Source organism: Astatotilapia calliptera, chromosome 3, assembly GCF_964374335.1.
Source record: "Astatotilapia calliptera chromosome 3, fAstCal68.1, whole genome shotgun sequence".
Lineage (NCBI taxonomy): Eukaryota > Metazoa > Chordata > Actinopteri > Cichliformes > Cichlidae > Astatotilapia > Astatotilapia calliptera.
In genome coordinates, this window is record NC_137424.1 from 18,798,848 (window position 1) to 18,819,859 (window position 21,012).

The following is a 21,012-nucleotide window of genomic DNA, read 5'->3' on the forward strand; positions in this document are numbered from 1 at the left end:
AATCACCAGCTAACATTTCATCTTATTCAACCAGGATTATAGTCATGCCACTAGGTGGCGCTCTAACCATTATTGACAAATAGCATAACAAACATTTCCAAGCTCGAGTCTCATCACACCTGCGACCTTTGGGAGAGATTGGACATTGTGTTTTTTAGTGACAGCAGATTACTGCTTTTTGCGAGTGATTGAAACTCTACGTGCCGCCATGACCACCCCGTTTCCCTGAACGGAAAAAGCTTCGCAATTTAACATCACAAAGGTCTTTAGATTCTACACACTGAAGAATGCTTCAATATGATGAAATCCCTTGGAGGAGTTCGTCAAAGTATGAGGCCTGAAAAGGGGGGAAAATGTCATCAAAATTACACATTAATTTTAAAATGGCTGACTTCCTGTTGGATTTGGGATATTGCTCCAAGAGACTTTTTTGTACATCTTGATATCTTACACAAGCTTACCAAATGTCAGACTCATAGATGAAACACAGAGCAGGGGCTGATGTTTTGAAATATTGTAGGGGGCGCTGTGGAGCCATTTTGCGCTATTCAAGGAAAATGGTTACATAACAACAATGCCTTCATCCATTTGGAGGTGTGGGCCAAATTTCAAGCCTCTATAAACTTTCCAAGCCCCTCAAAAGCCACTTCATCTTTCATGATGAACCGCGTTGCCACCAGGGTGCGCCGTTCAGTTTAAAGTCACAATTTTTGCACTGAAGCATCACGAGGGACTGATGGTGATATTCACCGCTTTTGAGGTGGCCACGATCAACCTGTGAAAATCAGTACAACAAAGTTAAAGCCATGACATTTCCTGTTGCCACTAGGTGGCGCTGTCCGTATTTCCGACAATGGGCATATCAATCTGTTCAGGGCGGGTCTGACATCATGCCTGTAAAGTCTGGTACTGATCAGACTGGATTTCATTGAGTTATACTAATTTGTTTCTTCATGGCGTGACATCAAAGTTCGCCATGCTGCTGGGGTCACACCCTTTCGTGAAAAGTCACAGTTTTCACTGTAACCCAAGACCAACTCCTTAAGGCTTTCCTGGAGAAATTTGAGGCTGCAGATGTCACCCATCACAATACTGTACCCCAAAGTGTAAAACATGACATTTCCTGTTCCCACTAGGTGGCGCTGTCCCTGGTGTCAAATATGGCAGTTGAAATATGTTCAGGGGTGGAGCCTTATCATATGTGTTCACTTTGGTCAAGGTCAGAAAATGTATGACAAAATGAGAGGCAATAAGATTTTCATGGCGAGTCATCGAAATTCGCCATGGCGCCACGGCCTCATAGTATTGTGAAAACTCAAAAGCTCCGCAATTTAACATGGCACAAGGGTGTAGTTGACACTGTCCAAATTTGAAGCTTATAGGACCAAATCCCAAGGAGGAGTTCGTTAAAGTTCGAGGCATGGAAACGGTAAAATCAGAGCCAAAATGTCACCTTCAATCCAAAATGGCGGACTTCCTGTTGGGTTTAGGACATTGCCATAATAGACTTTTTTGTTCGACTCTGAAAGTTATATAGGTGTACCGACTTTCAAACATGTAGATCATACCCATACCGGGGGCTCGCGTTTTTCATTTTTCTAGGTGGCGCTACTGAGCTAATTTTCCCTGGCCATGTCTGAGAACATTAAAATACGTAAATTTTCACCAGACCTGACGCGTGTGCAAAATTTCATGAGTTTTCGAGCATGTTTAGGCCCTCAAAAGGCCAATTCATTTGCCGAAATAATAATAATAATAATAAACAGAGCAATTACAATAGGGCCTTCGCACTGTCAGTGCTCGGGCCCTAATAATAAACAGAGCAATTACAATAGGGCCTTCGCACTGTCAGTGCTCGGGCCCTAATAATAATAATAATAATAATAATAATAATAATAATAATAATAAACAGAGCAATTACAATAGGGCCTTCGCACTGTCAGTGCTCGGGCCCTAATAATAATAATAATAATAATAATAATAATTAAAGCTGCAAGCAGCGTTATGAGGGCCCTCGCACCCCCGGCGCGTCGAGCCACGGCCAACACCTAAAACCAGCACCTCCGATCTGATGTCACATTGATGGAATTCATGCATTTAACCACCAGCTAACATTTCATCTCATTCAATCATCATTATAGTCGTCCCACTAGGTGGCGCTCTAACCATTGCTGACAAATGGTATAACAAACATTTCCGAGCTCGAGTCTCATCACGCCTGCGACCTTTGGGAGAGTTTGGACATTTTGATTTTGAGTGACAGCAGATTACTGCTTTTTGGCGAGTGATTGAAACTCCACGTGCCGCCATGACAACCCCGTTTCCCTGAACGTAAAAACCTTCGCAATTTAACATCACAAAGGTCTTTAGATTCCACACACTGGAGAATGGTTCAATATGATGAAATCCCTTGGAGGAGTTCGTCAAAGTATGAAGCCTGAAAAGAGGAGAAAATGTCGCCAAAATTGCACATTAATTTTAAAATGGCTGACTTCCTGTTGGATTTGGGATATTGCTCCAAGAGACTTTTTTGTACATCTTGATATCTCCTATAAGCCTACCAGGTTTCAGATTCATACATAAAACACAGAGCTGGGGCTGTGGTTTTGAAATTTTGTAGGGGGCGCTGTGGAGCCATTTTGGGATATTCAATGAAAATGATCACATAACAACAAAGCCTTCATCACATTGGAGGTGTGTGCCAAATTTCAAGCCTCTATAAACTTGCCAAGACCCTCAAAAGCCACTTCATCTTTCATCGTGAACAGCGTTACCACCAGGGTGCGCCGTTCAGTTTAAAGTCACAATTTTTGCACTGAAGCATCATGAGGGACTGATGGTGATATTCACCGCTTTTGAGGTGGCCACGATGAACCTGTGAAAATCAGTACAACAAAATTAAAGCCATGACATTTCCTGTTGCCACTAGGTGGCGCTGTCCGTATTTCCGACAATGGGCACATCAATCTGTTCAGGGCGGGTCTGACATCATGCCTGTAAAGTCTGGTACTGATCAGACTGGATTTCATTGAGTTATACTAATTTGTTTCTTCATGGCGTGACATCAAAGTTCGCCATGCTGCTGGGGTCACACCCTTTCGTGAAAACTCACAGTTTTCACTGTAACCCAAGACCAACTCCTTAAGGCTTTCCTGGAGAAATTTGAGGCTGCAGATGTCACCCATCACTATACTGTACCCCAAAGTGTAAAACATGACATTTCCTGTTCCCACTAGGTGGCGCTGTCCTTGACGTCAAATATGGCAGTTGAAATATGTTTAGGGGTGGAGCCTTATCATATGTGTTCACTTTGGTCAAGGTCAGAAAATGTATGACAAAATGAGAGGCAATAAGATTTTCATGGCGAGTCATCGAAATTCGCCATGGCGCCACGGCCTCATAGTATTGTGAAAACTCAAAAGCTCCGCAATTTAACATGGCACAAGGGTGTAGTTGACACTGTCCAAATTTGAAGCTTATAGGACCAAATCCCAAGGAGGAGTTCGTTAAAGTTCAAGGCATGGAAATGGCAAAATTAGAGCCAAAATGTCACCTTCTCTTCCAAATGGCGGACTTCCTGTTGGGTTTGCGTCAATGGGCCCACAGACTTTTTTGTTTGTCTTGGCATGATACACATGTGTGCCAAATTTCATACATGTAGCTCAAACCATGTGGTCGTAGGGCTGCATTTAACAAGGCATAGGTGGCGCTGTAGAGCCATTTCCCAGTGCTCATATGTAAAACCATTAAAATACAAAATTTTTCACCAGACCTGGCATGTGTGCAAAATTTCGTGAGTTTTTGAGCATGTTTAGGCCCTCAAAAAGGCCCTTGTTTGGGGTGAATAATAATAATAATAATAATAATAATAATAATTAAAGCTGCAAGCAGCGTTATGAGGGCCCTCGCACCCCCGGCACGTCGAGCCACTGCCAACACCTCAAACCGGCACGTCCGATGTGATGTCACATTGATGGATTTCATGCTTTTAATCACCAGCTAACATTTCATCTTATTCAACCAGGATTATAGTCATCCCACTAGGTGGCGCTCTAACCATTATTGACAAATAGCATAACAAACATTTCCAAGCTCGAGTCTCATCACACCTGTGACCTTTGGGAGAGATTGGACATTGTGTTTTTTAGTGACAGCAGATTACTGCTTTTTGCGAGTGATTGAAACTCTACGTGCCGCCATGACCACCCCGTTTCCCTGAACGGAAAAAGCTTCGCAATTTAACATCACAAAGGTCTTTAGATTCTACACCCTGAAGAATGCTTCAATATGATGAAATCCCTTGGAGGAGTTCGTCAAAGTATGAGGCCTGAAAAGGGGGGAAAATGTCATCAAAATTACACATTAATTTTAAAATGGCTGACTTCCTGTTGGATTTGGGATATTGCTCCAAGAGACTTTTTTGTACATCTTGATATCTTACACAAGCTTACCAAGTGTCAGACTCATAGATGAAACACAGAGCAGGGGCTGATGTTTTGAAATATTGTAGGGGGCGCTGTGGAGCCATTTCGCGCTATTCAATGAAAATGATCACATGCCAACAAAGCGTTCATCCATTTGGAGGTGTGTGCCAAATTTCAAGCCTCTATAAACTTTCCAAGCCCCTCAAAAGCCACTTCATCTTTCATGGTGAACCGCGTTACCACCAGGGTGCGCCGTTCAGTTTAAAGTCACAATTTTTGCACTGAAGCATCACGAGGGACTGATGTTGATATTCACCGCTTTTGAGGTGGCCACGATGAACCTGTGAAAATCAGTACAACAAAATTAAAGCCATGACATTTCCTGTTGCCACTAGGTGGCGCTGTCCGTATTTCCGACAATGGGCACATCAATCTGTTCAGGGCGGGTCTGACATCATGCCTGTAAAGTCTGGTACTGATCAGACTGGATTTCATTGAGTTATACTAATTTGTTTCTTCATGGCGTGACATCAAAGTTCGCCATGCTGCTGGGGTCACACCCTTTCGTGAAAAGTCACAGTTTTCACTGTAACCCAAGACCAACTCCTTAAGGCTTTCCTGGAGAAATTTGAGGCTGCAGATGTCACCCATCACAATACTGTACCCCAAAGTGTAAAACATGACATTTCCTGTTCCCACTAGGTGGCGCTGTACCTGGTGTCAAATATGGCAGTTGAAATATGTTCAGGGGTGGAGCCTTATCATATGTGTTCACTTTGGTCAAGGTCAGAAAATGTATGACAAAATGAGAGGCAATAAGATTTTCATGGCGAGTCATCGAAATTCGCCATGGCGCCACGGCCTCATAGTATTGTGAAAACTCAAAAGCTCCGCAATTTAACATGGCACAAGGGTGTAGTTGACACTGACCAAATATGAAGGTTATGAAATCAAACCCCAAGGAGGAGTTCGCAAAAGTTCGAGGCATGGAAATGGCAAAATTTGAGCCAAAATGTCACCTTCTCTTCCAAATGGCGGACTTCCTGTTGGGTTTGCGTCAATGGGCCCACAGACTTTTTTGTTCGTCTTGGCATGATACATATGTGTGCCAAATTTCATACATGTAGCTCAAACGATGTGGTCGTAGGGCTGCATTTAACAAGGCATAGGTGGCGCTCTAGAGCCATTTCCCAGTGCTCATATGTAAAACCATTAAAATACAAAATTTTTCACCAGACCTGGCATGTGTGCAAAATTTCATGAGTTTTTGAGCATGTTTAGGCCCTCAAAAAGGCCCTTGTTTCGCCTGAATAATAATAATAATAATAATAATAATAAGAAACGGAGCAGATACAATAGGGCCTTCGCACTCTCGGTGCTCGGGCCCTAATAATAATAATAAACAGAGCAATTACAATAGGGCCTTCGCACTGTCAGTGCTCGGGCCCTAATAATAATAATAATAATAATAATAATAATAATAATAAGAAACGGAGCAGATACAATAGGGCCTTCGCACTGTCAGTGCTCGGGCCCTAATAATAATTAAAGCTGCAAGCAGCGTTATGAGGGCCCTCGCACCCTGGCGTGTCGAGCCACGCCCAACACCTAAAACCAGCACGTCCGATGTGATGTCACATTGATGGAATTCATGCATTTAACCACCAGCTAACATTTCATCTCATTGAACCATGATTATAGTCGTCCCACTAGGTGGCGCTCTAACTATTACCGACAAATGGCATAACAAACATTTCCGAGCTCGAGTCTCATCACACCTGCGACGTTTGGGAGAGATTGGATATTGTGTTTTTGAGTGACAGCAGATTACTGCTTTTTGGTGAGTGATTGAAACTCTAAGTGCCGCCATGACCACCCCGTTTCCCTGAACGTAAAAACCTTCGCAATTTAACATCACAAAGGTCTTTAGATTCCACAAACTTCAGATCGGTCCAATCTGATGAAATCCCTTGGAGGAGTTCGTCAAAGTATGAAGCCTGAAAAGAGGGGAAAATTTCGCCAAAATTACACATTAATTTTAAAATGGCTGACTTCCTGTTGGATTTGGGATATTGCTCCAAGAGACTTTTTTGTACATCTTGATATCTCCTATAAGCCTACCAGGTTTCAGATCCATACATAAAACACAGAGCTGGGGCTGTGGTTTTGAAATTTTGTAGGGGGCGCTGTGGAGCCATTTTGGGATATTCAATGAAAATGATCACATGACAACAAAACCTTCGTCACATTGGAGGTGTGTGCCAAATTTCAAGCCTCTATACACTTGCCAAGACCCTCAAAAGCCACTTCATCTTTCATGTTGAACAGCGTTGCCACCAGGGTGCGCCGTTCAGTTTAAACTCACAATTTTTGCACTGAAGCATCACGAGGGACTGATGGTGATATTCACCGCTTTTGAGGTGGCCACGATGAACCTGTGAAAATCAGTACAACAAAATGAAAGCCATGACATTTCCTGTTCCCACTAGGTGGCGCTGTCCGTATTTCCGACAATGGGCACATCAATCTGTTCAGGGCGGGTCTGACATCATGCCTGTAAAGTCTGGTACTGATCAGACTGGATTTCATTGAGTTATACTAATTTGTTTCTTCATGGCGTGACATCAAAGTTCGCCATGCTGCTGGGGTCACACCCTTTTGCGAAAACTCACAGTTTTCACTGTAACCCAAGACCAACTCCTTAAGGCTTTCCTGGAGAAATTTGAGGCTGCAGATGTCACCCATCACTATACTGTACCCCAAAGTGTAAAACATGACATTTCCTGTTCCCACTAGGTGGCGCTGTCCTTGATGTCAAATATGGCAGTTGAAATATGTTCAGGGGTGGAGCCTTATCATATGTGTTCACTTTGGTCAAGGTCAGAAAATGTATGACAAAATGAGAGGCAATAAGATTTTGATGGCGAGTCATCGAAATTCGCCATGGCGCCACGGCCTCATAGTATTGTGAAAACTCAAAAGCTCCGCAATTTAACATGGCACAAGGGTGTAGTTGACACTGTCCAAATTTGAAGGTTATGAAATGAAACCCCAAGGAGGAGTTCGCAAAAGTTCGAGGCATGGAAATGGCAAAATTAGAGCCAAAATGTCACCTTCTCTTCCAAATGGCGGACTTCCTGTTGGGTTTGCGTCAATGGGCCCACAGACTTTTTTGTTTGTCTTGGCATGATACACATGTGTGCCAAATTTCATATATGTAGCTCAAACGATGTGGTCGTAGGGCTGCATTTAACAAGGCATAGGTGGCGCTGTAGAGCCATTTCCCAGTGCTCATATGTAAAACCATTAAAATACAAAATTTTTCACCAGACCTGGCATGTGTGCAAAATTTCATGAGTTTTTGAGCATGTTTAGGCCCTCAAAAAGGCCCTTGTTTGGGGTGAATAATAATAATAATAATAATAATAATAATAATAATAATAATAAGAAACGGAGCAGATACAATAGGGCCTTCGCACTCTCGGTGCTCGGGCCCTAATAATAATAATAAACAGAGCAATTACAATAGGGCCTTCGCACTGTCAGTGCTCGGGCCCTAATTAAAGCTGCAAGCAGCGTTACGAGGGCCCTCGCACCCCCGGCGCGTCGAGCCAAGCCCAACACCTAAAACCAGCACCTCCGATCTGATGTCACATTGATGGAATTCATGCATTTAACCACCAGCTAACATTTCAAGTCATTCATTCATGATTAGTTAGTCGTTCCACTAGGTGGCGCTCTAACCATTATGTACAAATGGCATAACAATCACTTCCGAGCTCGAGTCTCATCACACCTGAGACGTTTGGGAGAGATTGGACATTGTGTTTTTGAGTGACAGCATATTACTGCTTTTTGGCGAGTGATTCAAACTCTAAGTGCCACCATAACCACCCCGTTTCACTGAACGTAAAAAGCTTCGCAATTTAACATCACAAAGGTCTTTAGATTCCACACACTGGAGATTGGTTCAATATGATGAAATCCCTTTGAGGAGTTCGTCAAAGAACGGTGCCTGGAAAGAGGGGAAAATGTTGCCAAAATTACACATTAATTTTAAAATGGCTGACTTCCTGTTGGATTTGGGATATTGCACCAAGAGACTTTTTTGTACATCTTGATATCTCCTATAAGCTTACCAGGTTTCAGAATCATACATAGAACACAGAGCAGGGGCTGTGGTTTTGAAATTTTGTAGGGGGCGCTGTGGAGCCACTTCGCGCTATTCAATGAAAATGATCACATGCCAACAAAGCGTTCATCCATTTGGAGGTGTGTGCCAAATTTCAAGCCTCTATAAACTTGCCAAGACCCTCAAAAGCCACTTCATCTTTCATGTTGAACAGCGTTGCCACCAGGGTGCGCCGTTCAGTTTAAAGTCACAATTTTTGCACTGAAGCATCACGAGGGACTGATGGTGATATTCACCGCTTTTGAGGTGGCCACGATGAACCTGTGAAAATCAGTACAACAAAATTAAAGCCATGACATTTCCTGTTGCCACTAGGTGGCGCTGTCCGTATTTCTGACAATGGGCACATCAATCTGTTCAGGGCGGGTCTGAGATCATGCCTGTAAAGTCTGGTACTGATCAGACTGGATTTCATTGAGTTATACTAATTTGTTTCTTCATGGCGTGACATCAAAGTTCGCCATGCTGCTGGGGTCACACCCTTTTGCGAAAAGTCACAGTTTTCACTGTAACCCAAGACCAACTCCTTAAGGCTTTCCTGGAGAAATTTGAGGCTGCAGATGTCACCCATCACTATACTGTACCCCAAAGTGTAAAACATAACATTTCCTGTTCCCACTAGGTGGCGCTGTCCTTGAGGTCAAATATGGCAGTTGAAATATGTTCAGGGGTGGAGCCTTATCATATGTGTGCTCTTTGGTCCAGATCGGAACATGTATGACAGAATGAGAGGCAATAAGATTTTCATGGCGAGTCATCAAAATTCGCCATGGCGCCACGGCCTCATACTATTGTGAAAACTCAAAAGCTCCGCAATTTAACATGGCACAAGGGTGTAGTTGACACTGTCCAAATTTGAAGTTTATAGGACCAAATCCCAAGGAGGAGTTCGTTAAAGTTCGAGGCATGGAAACGGTAAAATCATAGCCAAAATGTCACATTCAATCCAAAATGGCGGACTTCCTGTTGGGTTTAGGACATTGCCATAATAGACTTTTTTGTTCGACTCTGAACATTATATAGGTGTACCGACTTTCAAACATGTAGGTTATACCCATACCGGGGGCTCGCGTTTTTCATTTTTCTAGGTGGCGCTACTGAGCTAATTTTCCCTGGCCATGTCTGAGAACATTAAAATACGTAAATTTTCACCAGACCTGACGCGTGTGCAAAATTGCATTTAACCACCAGCTAACATTTCAACTCATTCATTCATGATTAGTTAGTCGTTCCACTAGGTGGCGCTCTAACCATTATGTACAAATGGCATAACAAACACTTCCGAGCTCGAGTCTCATCACACCTGAGACGTTTGGGAGAGATTGAACATTGTGTTTTTGAGTGACAGCAGATTACTGCTTTTTGGCGAGTGATTCAAACTCTAAGTGCCACCATAACCACCCCGTTTCACTGAACGTAAAAAGCTTCGCAATTTAACATCACAAAGGTCTTTAGATTCCACACACTGGAGATTGGTTCAATATGATGAAATCCCTTGGAGGAGTTCGTCAAAGAACGGTGCCTGGAAAGAGGGGAAAATGTTGCCAAAATTACACATTAATTTTAAAATGGCTGACTTCCTGTTGGATTTGGGATATTGCTCCAAGAGACTTTTTTGTACATCTTGATATCTCCTATAAGCTTACCAGGTTTCAGAATCATACATAGAACACAGAGCAGGGGCTGTGGTTTTGAAATTTTGTAGGGGGCGCTGTGGAGCAATTTCGCGCTATTCAATGAAAATGATCACATGCCAACAAAGCCTTCATCCATTTGGAGGTGTGTGCCAAATTTCAAGCCTCTATAAACTTGCCAAGACCCTCAAAAGCCACTTCATCTTTAATGTTGAACAGTGTTGCCACCAGGGTGCGCCGTTCAGTTTAAACTCACAATTTTTGCACTGAAGCATCACGAGGGACTGATGGTGATATTCACCGCTTTTGAGGTGGCCACGATGAACCTGTGAAAATCAGTACAACAAAATGAAAGCCATGACATTTCCTGTTCCCACTAGGTGGCGCTGTCCGTATTTCCGACAATGGGCACATCAATCTGTTCAGGGCGGGTCTGACATCATGCCTGTAAAGTCTGGTACTGATCAGACTGGATTTCATTGAGTTATACTAATTTGTTTCTTCATGGCGTGACATCAAAGTTCGCCATGCTGCTGGGGTCACACCCTTTTGCGAAAACTCACAGTTTTCACTGTAACCCAAGACCAACTCCTTAAGGCTTTCCTGGAGAAATTTGAGGCTGCAGATGTCACCCATCACTATACTGTACCCCAAAGTGTAAAACATGACATTTCCTGTTCCCACTAGGTGGCGCTGTCCTTGATGTCAAATATGGCAGTTGAAATATGTTCAGGGGTGGAGCCTTATCATATGTGTTCACTTTGGTCAAGGTCAGAAAATGTATGACAAAATGAGAGGCAATAAGATTTTGATGGCGAGTCATCGAAATTCGCCATGGCGCCACGGCCTCATAGTATTGTGAAAACTCAAAAGCTCCGCAATTTAACATGGCACAAGGGTGTAGTTGACACTGTCCAAATTTGAAGGTTATGAAATGAAACCCCAAGGAGGAGTTCGCAAAAGTTCGAGGCATGGAAATGGCAAAATTAGAGCCAAAATGTCACCTTCTCTTCCAAATGGCGGACTTCCTGTTGGGTTTGCGTCAATGGGCCCACAGACTTTTTTGTTTGTCTTGGCATGATACACATGTGTGCCAAATTTCATATATGTAGCTCAAACGATGTGGTCGTAGGGCTGCATTTAACAAGGCATAGGTGGCGCTGTAGAGCCATTTCCCAGTGCTCATATGTAAAACCATTAAAATACAAAATTTTTCACCAGACCTGGCATGTGTGCAAAATTTCATGAGTTTTTGAGCATGTTTAGGCCCTCAAAAAGGCCCTTGTTTGGGGTGAATAATAATAATAATAATAATAATAATAATAATAATAATAATAAGAAACGGAGCAGATACAATAGGGCCTTCGCACTCTCGGTGCTCGGGCCCTAATAATAATAATAAACAGAGCAATTACAATAGGGCCTTCGCACTGTCAGTGCTCGGGCCCTAATTAAAGCTGCAAGCAGCGTTACGAGGGCCCTCGCACCCCCGGCGCGTCGAGCCAAGCCCAACACCTAAAACCAGCACCTCCGATCTGATGTCACATTGATGGAATTCATGCATTTAACCACCAGCTAACATTTCAAGTCATTCATTCATGATTAGTTAGTCGTTCCACTAGGTGGCGCTCTAACCATTATGTACAAATGGCATAACAATCACTTCCGAGCTCGAGTCTCATCACACCTGAGACGTTTGGGAGAGATTGGACATTGTGTTTTTGAGTGACAGCATATTACTGCTTTTTGGCGAGTGATTCAAACTCTAAGTGCCACCATAACCACCCCGTTTCACTGAACGTAAAAAGCTTCGCAATTTAACATCACAAAGGTCTTTAGATTCCACACACTGGAGATTGGTTCAATATGATGAAATCCCTTTGAGGAGTTCGTCAAAGAACGGTGCCTGGAAAGAGGGGAAAATGTTGCCAAAATTACACATTAATTTTAAAATGGCTGACTTCCTGTTGGATTTGGGATATTGCACCAAGAGACTTTTTTGTACATCTTGATATCTCCTATAAGCTTACCAGGTTTCAGAATCATACATAGAACACAGAGCAGGGGCTGTGGTTTTGAAATTTTGTAGGGGGCGCTGTGGAGCCACTTCGCGCTATTCAATGAAAATGATCACATGCCAACAAAGCGTTCATCCATTTGGAGGTGTGTGCCAAATTTCAAGCCTCTATAAACTTGCCAAGACCCTCAAAAGCCACTTCATCTTTCATGTTGAACAGCGTTGCCACCAGGGTGCGCCGTTCAGTTTAAAGTCACAATTTTTGCACTGAAGCATCACGAGGGACTGATGGTGATATTCACCGCTTTTGAGGTGGCCACGATGAACCTGTGAAAATCAGTACAACAAAATTAAAGCCATGACATTTCCTGTTGCCACTAGGTGGCGCTGTCCGTATTTCTGACAATGGGCACATCAATCTGTTCAGGGCGGGTCTGAGATCATGCCTGTAAAGTCTGGTACTGATCAGACTGGATTTCATTGAGTTATACTAATTTGTTTCTTCATGGCGTGACATCAAAGTTCGCCATGCTGCTGGGGTCACACCCTTTTGCGAAAAGTCACAGTTTTCACTGTAACCCAAGACCAACTCCTTAAGGCTTTCCTGGAGAAATTTGAGGCTGCAGATGTCACCCATCACTATACTGTACCCCAAAGTGTAAAACATAACATTTCCTGTTCCCACTAGGTGGCGCTGTCCTTGAGGTCAAATATGGCAGTTGAAATATGTTCAGGGGTGGAGCCTTATCATATGTGTGCTCTTTGGTCCAGATCGGAACATGTATGACAGAATGAGAGGCAATAAGATTTTCATGGCGAGTCATCAAAATTCGCCATGGCGCCACGGCCTCATACTATTGTGAAAACTCAAAAGCTCCGCAATTTAACATGGCACAAGGGTGTAGTTGACACTGTCCAAATTTGAAGTTTATAGGACCAAATCCCAAGGAGGAGTTCGTTAAAGTTCGAGGCATGGAAACGGTAAAATCATAGCCAAAATGTCACATTCAATCCAAAATGGCGGACTTCCTGTTGGGTTTAGGACATTGCCATAATAGACTTTTTTGTTCGACTCTGAACATTATATAGGTGTACCGACTTTCAAACATGTAGGTTATACCCATACCGGGGGCTCGCGTTTTTCATTTTTCTAGGTGGCGCTACTGAGCTAATTTTCCCTGGCCATGTCTGAGAACATTAAAATACGTAAATTTTCACCAGACCTGACGCGTGTGCAAAATTGCATTTAACCACCAGCTAACATTTCAACTCATTCATTCATGATTAGTTAGTCGTTCCACTAGGTGGCGCTCTAACCATTATGTACAAATGGCATAACAAACACTTCCGAGCTCGAGTCTCATCACACCTGAGACGTTTGGGAGAGATTGAACATTGTGTTTTTGAGTGACAGCAGATTACTGCTTTTTGGCGAGTGATTCAAACTCTAAGTGCCACCATAACCACCCCGTTTCACTGAACGTAAAAAGCTTCGCAATTTAACATCACAAAGGTCTTTAGATTCCACACACTGGAGATTGGTTCAATATGATGAAATCCCTTGGAGGAGTTCGTCAAAGAACGGTGCCTGGAAAGAGGGGAAAATGTTGCCAAAATTACACATTAATTTTAAAATGGCTGACTTCCTGTTGGATTTGGGATATTGCTCCAAGAGACTTTTTTGTACATCTTGATATCTCCTATAAGCTTACCAGGTTTCAGAATCATACATAGAACACAGAGCAGGGGCTGTGGTTTTGAAATTTTGTAGGGGGCGCTGTGGAGCAATTTCGCGCTATTCAATGAAAATGATCACATGCCAACAAAGCCTTCATCCATTTGGAGGTGTGTGCCAAATTTCAAGCCTCTATAAACTTGCCAAGACCCTCAAAAGCCACTTCATCTTTAATGTTGAACAGTGTTGCCACCAGGGTGCGCCGTTCAGTTTAAACTCACAATTTTTGCACTGAAGCATCACGAGGGACTGATGGTGATATTCACCGCTTTTGAGGTGGCCAAGATGAACCTGTGAAAATCAGTACAACAAAATTAAAGCCATGACATTTCCTGTTGCCACTAGGTGGCGCTGTCCGTATTTCCGACAATGGGCACATCAATCTGTTCAGGGCGGGTCTGACATCATGCCTGTAAAGTCTGGTATTGATCAGACTGGATTTCATTGAGTTATACTAATTTGTTTCTTCATGGCGTGACATCAAAGTTCGCCACGCCGCTGGGGTCACACCCTTTTGCGAAAAGTCACAGTTTTCACTGTAACACAAGACCAACTCCTTAAGGCTTTCCTGGAGAAATTTGAGGCTGCAGATGTCACCCATCACTATACTGTACCCCAAAGTGTAAAACATGACATTTCCTGTTCCCACTAGGTGGCGCTGTCCTTGATGTCAAATATGGCAGTTGAAATATGTTCAGGGGTGGAGCCTTATCATATGTGTGCTCTTTGGTCCAGATCAGAACATGTATGACAGAATGAGAGGCAATAAGATTTTCATGGCGAGTCATCGAAATTCGCCATGGCGCCATGGCCTCATGGTATTGTGAAAACTCAAAAGCTCCGCAATTTAACATGGCACAAGGGTGTAGTTGGCACTGACCAAATATGAAGGTTATGAAATCAAACCCCAAGGAGGAGTTCGTTAAAATTCGAGGCATGGAAACGGTAAAATCAGAGCCAAAATGTCACCTTCAATCCAAAATGGCGGACTTCCTGTTGGGTTTAGGACATTGCCATAATAGACTTTTTTGTTCGACTCTGAACGTTATATAGGTGTACCGACTTTCAAACATGTAGGTCATACCCATATCGGGGGCTCGCGTTTTTCATTTTTCTAGGTGGCGCTACTGAGCTAATTTTCCCTGGCCATGTCTGAGAACATTAAAATACGTAAATTTTCACCAGACCTGACGCGTGTGCAAAATTTCATGAGTTTTCGAGCATGTTTAGGCCCTCAAACGGCCAATTCATTTGCCGAAATAATAATAATAATAATAATTAAAGCTGCAAGCAGCGTTATGAGGGCCCTCGCACCCCCGGCACGTCGAGCCACTGCCAACACCTCAAACCGGCACGTCCGATGTGATGTCACATTGATGGATTTCATGCTTTTAATCACCAGCTAACATTTCATCTTATTCAACCAGGATTATAGTCATGCCACTAGGTGGCGCTCTAACCATTATTGACAAATAGCATAACAAACATTTCCAAGCTCGAGTCTCATCACACCTGCGACCTTTGGGAGAGATTGGACATTGTGTTTTTTAGTGACAGCAGATTACTGCTTTTTGCGAGTGATTGAAACTCTACGTGCCGCCATGACCACCCCGTTTCCCTGAACGGAAAAAGCTTCGCAATTTAACATCACAAAGGTCTTTAGATTCTACACACTGAAGAATGCTTCAATATGATGAAATCCCTTGGAGGAGTTCGTCAAAGTATGAGGCCTGAAAAGGGGGGAAAATGTCATCAAAATTACACATTAATTTTAAAATGGCTGACTTCCTGTTGGATTTGGGATATTGCTCCAAGAGACTTTTTTGTACATCTTGATATCTTACACAAGCTTACCAAGTGTCAGACTCATAGATGAAACACAGAGCAGGGGCTGATGTTTTGAAATATTGTAGGGGGCGCTGTGGAGCCATTTCGCGCTATTCAATGAAAATGATCACATGCCAACAAAGCGTTCATCCATTTGGAGGTGTGTGCCAAATTTCAAGCCTCTATAAACTTTCCAAGCCCCTCAAAAGCCACTTCATCTTTCATGGTGAACCGCGTTACCACCAGGGTGCGCCGTTCAGTTTAAAGTCACAATTTTTGCACTGAAGCATCACGAGGGACTGATGTTGATATTCACCGCTTTTGAGGTGGCCACGATGAACCTGTGAAAATCAGTACAACAAAATTAAAGCCATGACATTTCCTGTTGCCACTAGGTGGCGCTGTCCGTATTTCCGACAATGGGCACATCAATCTGTTCAGGGCGGGTCTGACATCATGCCTGTAAAGTCTGGTACTGATCAGACTGGATTTCATTGAGTTATACTAATTTGTTTCTTCATGGCGTGACATCAAAGTTCGCCATGCTGCTGGGGTCACACCCTTTCGTGAAAAGTCACAGTTTTCACTGTAACCCAAGACCAACTCCTTAAGGCTTTCCTGGAGAAATTTGAGGCTGCAGATGTCACCCATCACAATACTGTACCCCAAAGTGTAAAACATGACATTTCCTGTTCCCACTAGGTGGCGCTGTACCTGGTGTCAAATATGGCAGTTGAAATATGTTCAGGGGTGGAGCCTTATCATATGTGTTCACTTTGGTCAAGGTCAGAAAATGTATGACAAAATGAGAGGCAATAAGATTTTCATGGCGAGTCATCGAAATTCGCCATGGCGCCACGGCCTCATAGTATTGTGAAAACTCAAAAGCTCCGCAATTTAACATGGCACAAGGGTGTAGTTGACACTGACCAAATATGAAGGTTATGAAATCAAACCCCAAGGAGGAGTTCGCAAAAGTTCGAGGCATGGAAATGGCAAAATTTGAGCCAAAATGTCTTCTTCTCTTCCAAATGGCGGACTTCCTGTTGGGTTTGCGTCAATGGGCCCACAGACTTTTTTGTTCGTCTTGGCATGATACATATGTGTGCCAAATTTCATACATGTAGCTCAAACGATGTGGTCGTAGGGCTGCATTTAACAAGGCATAGGTGGCGCTCTAGAGCCATTTCCCAGTGCTCATATGTAAAACCATTAAAATACAAAATTTTTCACCACACCTGGCATGTGTGCAAAATTTCATGAGTTTTTGAGCATGTTTAGGCCCTCAAAAAGGCCCTTGTTTCGCCTGAATAATAATAATAATAATAATAATAATTAAAGCTGCAAGCAGCGTTATGAGGGCCCTCGCACCCTGGCGTGTCGAGCCACGCCCAACACCTAAAACCAGCACGTCCAATGTGATGTCACATTGATGGAATTCATGCATTTAACCACCAGCTAACATTTCATCTCATTGAACCATGATTATAGTCGTCCCACTAGGTGGCGCTCTAACTATTACTGACAAATGGCATAACAAACATTTCCGAGCTCGAGTCTCATCACACCTGCGACGTTTGGGAGAGATTGGATATTGTGTTTTTGAGTGACAGCAGATTACTGCTTTTTGGCGAGTGATTGAAACTCTAAGTGCCGCCATGACCACCCCGTTTCCCTGAACGTAAAAAGCTTCGCAATTTAACATCACAAAGGTCTTTAGATTCCACAAACTTCAGATCGGTCCAATCTGATGAAATCCCTTGGAGGAGTTCGTCAAAGTATGAAGCCTGAAAAGAGGGGAAAATGTCGCCAAAATTACACATTAATTTTAAAATGGCTGACTTCCTGTTAGATTTGGGATATTACTTAAAGAGACTTTTTTGTACATCTTAATATCTTCCATGAGCTTACCAAGTTTCAGACTCATAGATAAAACACAGAGCAGGGGCTGATATTTTGAAACTTTGTAGGGGGCGCTGTGGAGCAATTTCGCGCTATTCAATGAAAATGATCACATGACAACAAAGCCTTCATCCATTTGGGGGTGTGTGCCAAATTTAAAGCCTCTATAAACTTTCCAAGCCCCTCAAAAGCCGCTTCATCTTTCATGTTGAACCGCGTTGCCACCAGGGTGCGCCGTTCAGTGTAAAGTCACAATTTTTGCACTGAAGCATCACGAGGGACTGATGGTGATATTCACCGCTTTTGAGGTGGCCACGATGAACCTGTGAAAATCAGTACAACAAAATTAAAGCCATGACATTTCCTGTGGCCACTAGGTGGCGCTGTCCGTATTTCCGACAATGGGCACGTCAATCTGTTCAGGGCGGGTCTGACATCATGCCTGTAAAGTCTGGTACTGATCAGACTGGATTTCATTGAGTTATACTAATTTGTTTCTTCATGGCGTGACATCAAAGTTCGCCATGCTGCTGGGGTCACACCCTTTTGCGAAAAGTCACAGTTTTCACTGTAACCCAAGACCAACTCCTTAAGGCTTTCCTGGAGAAATTTGAGGCTGCAGGTGTCACCCATCACTATACTGTACCCCAAAGTGTAAAACATGACATTTCCTGTTCCCACTAGGTGGCGCTGTCCCTGGTGTCAAATATGGCAGTTGAAATATGTTCAGGGGTGGAGCCTTATCATATGTGTTCACTTTGGTCAAGGTCAGAAAATGTATGACAAAATGAGAGGCAATAAGATTTTCATGGCGAGTCATCGAAATTCGCCATGGCGCCACGGCCTCATAGTATTGTGAAAACTCAAAAGCTCCGCAATTTAACATGGCACAAGGGTGTAGTTGACACTGTCCAAATTTGAAGGTTATGAAATGAAACCCCAAGGAGGAGTTCGCAAAAGTTCGAGGCATGGAAATGGCAAAATTAGAGCCAAAATGTCACCTTCTCTTCCAAATGGCGGACTTCCTGTTGGGTTTGCGTCAATGGGCCCACTGACTTTTTTGTTCGTCTTGGCATGATACACATGTGTGCCAAATTTCATACATGTAGCTCAAACGATGTGGTCGTAGGGCTGCATTTAACAAGGCATAGGTGGCGCTGTAGAGCCATTTCCCAGTGCTCATATGTAAAACCATTAAAATACAAAATTTTTCACCAGACCTGGCATGTGTGCAAAATTTCATGAGTTTTTGAGCATGTTTAGGCCCTCAAAAAGGCCCTTGTTTTGCCTGAATAATAATAATAATAATAATAATAATAATAATAATAATAATAAGAAACGGAGCAGATACAATAGGGCCTTCGCACTCTCAGTGCTCGGGCCCTAATAATAATAATAATAATAAGAAACGGAGCAGATACAATAGGGCCTTCGCACTCTCGGTGCTCGGGCCCTAATTAAAGCTGCAAGCAGCGTTATGAGGGCCCTCGCACCCCCGGCGCGTCGAGCCACGCCCAACACCTAAAACCAGCACGTCCGATCGATGTCACATTGATGGAATTCATGCATTTATCCACCAGCTAACATTTCAACTCATTCATTCATGATTAGCTAGTCGTTCCACTAGGTGGCACTCTAACCATTATGTACAAATGGCATAACAAACATTTCCGAACTCGAGTCTCATTATGCCTGCGACCTTTGGGTGAGATTGGACATTGTGTTTTTGAGTAACAGCAGATTACTGCGTTTTGGCGAGTGATTGGGAGTCTACGTGCCGCCATAACCACCCCGTTTCCCTGAACGTAAAAAGCTTCGCAATTTAACAACACAAAGGTCTTTAGATTCCACACACTGAAGAATAGTGCAATCTGATGAAATCCCTTGGAGGAGTTCGTCAAAGTACGGTGCCTGAAAAGATGGGAAAATGTCGCCAAAATTGCACATTAATTTTAAAATGGCTGACTTCCTGTTGGATTTGGGATATTGCTCCAAGAGGCTTTTTTGTACATCTTAATATCTTCCATGAGCTTACCAAGTTTCAGACTCATAGATAAAACACAGAGCAGGGGCTGATATTTTGGAATTTTGTAGGGGGCACCATGGAGCCATTTTGCGCTATTCAAGGAAAATGGTCACATAACAACAAAGCCTTCGTCACATTGGAGGTGTGCGCCAAATTTAAAGCCTCTATAAACTTTCCAAGCCCCTCAAAAGCAACTTCATCTTTCATGGTGAACTGCGCTGCCACCAGGGTGCGCCATTCAGTTTAAAGTCACAATTTTCGCACTGAACCATCACGAAGGACTGATGGTGATATTCACCGCTTTTGAGGTGGCCACGATGAACCTGTGAAAATCAGTACAACAAAGTGTAAGACATGACATGTCCTGTTGCCACTAGGTGGCGCTGTACGTATTCCCGACAATGGGCACATCAATCTGTTCAGGGCGGGTCTGACATCATGCCTGTAAAGTCTGGTACTGAACAGACTGGATTTCATTGAGTTATACTAATTTGTTTCTTCATGGCGTGACATCAAAGTTCGCCATGCTGCTGGGGTCACACCCTTTTGCGAAAAGTCACAGTTTTCACTGTAACCCAAGACCAACTCCTTAAGGCTTTCCTGGAGAAATTTGAGGCTGCAGGTGTCACCCATCACTATACTGTACCCCAAAGTGTAAAACATGACATTTCCTGTTCCCACTAGGTGGCGCTGTCCCTGGTGTCAAATATGGCAGTTGAAATATGTTCAGGGGTGGAGCCTTATCATATGTGTTCACTTTGGTCAAGGTCAGAAAATGTATGACAAAATGAGAGGCAATAAGATTTTCATGGCGAGTCATCGAAATTCGCCATGGCGCCACGGCCTCATAGTATTGTGAAAACTCAAAAGCTCCGCAATTTAACATGGCACAAGGGTGTAGTTGACACTGTCCAAATTTGAAGGTTATGAAATGAAACCCCAAGGAGGAGTTCGCAAAAGTTCGAGGCATGGAAATGGCAAAATTAGAGCCAAAATGTCACCTTCTCTTCCAAATGGCGGACTTCCTGTTGGGTTTGCGTCAATGGGCCCACAGACTTTTTTGTTCGTCTTGGCATGATACACATGTGTGCCAAATTTCATACATGTAGCTCAAACGATGTGGTCGTAGGGCTGCATTTAACAAGGCATAGGTGGCGCTGTAGAGCCATTTCCCAGTGCTCATATGTAAAACCATTAAAATACAAAATTTTTCACCAGACCTGGCATGTGTGCAAAATTTCATGAGTTTTTGAGC

The 21,012-nt window shown here is 43.2% G+C and overlaps 2 protein-coding genes across 2 annotated transcripts in view; both read right to left on the reverse strand.

The window, feature by feature from the left end:
- Positions 1–21,012, reverse strand: part of LOC145422992 (NACHT, LRR and PYD domains-containing protein 12-like) — a 436,730-nt gene that overhangs the window by 313,194 nt on the left and 102,524 nt on the right. The gene's annotated exons all lie outside the window — the stretch shown is intronic.
- The window catches only part of LOC113017536 (protein NLRC3-like), a 90,048-nt gene that overhangs the window by 39,868 nt on the left and 29,168 nt on the right, over positions 1–21,012 (reverse strand). The gene's annotated exons all lie outside the window — the stretch shown is intronic.